This window comes from Acomys russatus, chromosome 22, assembly GCF_903995435.1.
Source record: "Acomys russatus chromosome 22, mAcoRus1.1, whole genome shotgun sequence".
Lineage (NCBI taxonomy): Eukaryota > Metazoa > Chordata > Mammalia > Rodentia > Muridae > Acomys > Acomys russatus.
The window spans coordinates 16,726,968-16,728,951 of NC_067158.1; the positions used below are offsets into that span (position 1 = coordinate 16,726,968).

General features: G+C 41.9%; 1 pseudogene; it reads left to right on the plus strand.

Moving 5' to 3' along the window:
• Positions 1–874: 874 nt before the first annotated feature.
• LOC127205531 (splicing factor 3B subunit 4-like) lies at positions 875–1,563 on the plus strand (annotated as a pseudogene).
• The last annotated feature ends 421 nt before the right edge of the window (positions 1,564–1,984 follow it).

The window sequence follows — 1,984 nt, forward strand, 5'->3', positions numbered from 1 at the left end:
CACAAGGCAGCTCGCCTTCTTCTCTGAGGTCTCACGTTCTCGTTTTTCTTCTGTCTGTGTGTTTATCATTGAATCCATTTTCATTTTCAAATGGTATATACTCACTTATATCTGCATACTAGCCCAAGGGGCATGTCCCACAAAAGCCTTCACTTACCAGGAAACTGGGACAGAGGGGAAGGCATCCTATTGGGACTCTAAATGAGAGACGCATGGGAGAACAGCAAAATAAAAGGATCCAGAGGGTCCTAGAAATCTACAAGTAGAACAATATGATAGGCAGATTTGGGCCCAGGGGTCCCGCTCAAACTAAGGCACCAGCCAAGGACAATACAGGAGGTAAACTTTAAACCCCTTCCCAGATCTAGCCAATGGTCAGAATATTCTCTACAGTTGAGTGGAGAGTGTGATACGACTTTCTCACGTACTCTGGTGCCTCACATTTGACCATGTCCCCTGGAGGAGGAGACCTGGTGGCACTCAGAGGAAGGACAGCAAGTAGCCAAGAAGAGACTTGATACCCTATGAGAATATATAGGGGGGACGTAATCCCCCTCAGGAACAGTCATAGGGGAGGGGAATAATGGGAAAATGGGGGGGGGGGGGAATGGGAGGATACAAGGGATGGGATAAACATTGAGATGTAACAAGAATAAATTAATAAAAAAAATGAAAAAAAAAATCACAAGGCACATCTGAAGGAAAACCCAGCTGATTTCTCAATGGAAACTTTAAAACCTGGAAGAGTCTGGAGAAATGCAACCCAACTCTAAAACCTCACTGGTACCAACCTAGACTACTATGCCCCACAAAACATTCTGCTATGCTAAAGAGGGCAGCACTGCTGCTTAGAAATGGATGGAGCCTTTCCACCATGGCTGCAGGATGGATCTACATACAGAATCAGGTTGCCAGGATATTCAGTATAAGTGGGAGATCTAGAATAGAAAGTAAGTGAACCACTGCTGCAGGAACTCTTTCAGTAGGCAGTGCCAGTGATCAACACTCACATGAAAAAGATAAGAGTTGCTGGCCAGCACCAAGGTTATGTTTTGTTATATTCTTGAGTGATGAAGATGCTGAAAACGCCATTAAGATTATGAACATGCTCAAACTTTATGAGCAGCAAATATAAGTGAAGGAGGGATCACCTCACAGCAAAACCCAACATCTTCACTATGAACTTGGACCGAGAAATTGATGAGATGCTACTTCATACTTTCAGAGTACTTTTCTTAAGTCATCCTATAGACTGCCAAAACTACTCAGGACCCTAACATAGGCAACTCCAAGGGTTATGCCTTCATTAATTTTGTTTCATTTGATGCTTTGGATTCAACCACTTAAGCCATGAATGGGGAATTACCTCTATACTGCCATATCAGTGTCTTATGCCTTCAAGAAGGACTCTTAAGGGTGAGCACCATGGCTCAGCAGCTGAATGCCTCTGACAGCCCAGAACCCACCGTCCCAGGCTGACCACCTTCATCATTTATTTACAGAGGCAGCCCGGCATCCTCTCTTCCCAATCCTGTGGTTTCATGCCTTTATGGTGCAAGATAAGATTCTGGAAAAAAACAAGCATAAACCAAGGGAAATCCAGTAGATGGCAAGAAATAATAAAAATCAGAACAAGAATTAAGAAATTAACAGATTTATTGTCTTGTTTTATGTTAAAGTCTTTAATCCACTTGGACTTGAGTTTTGTGTAGGGTGATAAATATAAAAATCTACTTGCATTTTTCTACATGTAGACATACAGTTAGACCAGCACCAATTATTGAAGATGTTATCCTTTTTCCATTGTATAGATTCTGCTTCTTTGTCAAAAATCAAGTGTCCATAGGTGGTGTGAATTTATTTCTGGATCTTCAATTTGATTCCATTGATCAACCAGCCTATTTCTACGCTTATCAGCTGTAGGAGTTCTCTGGTAGGATCCTGTGGGGTCATTTATGTACACTTTCATATCATATGCACATAG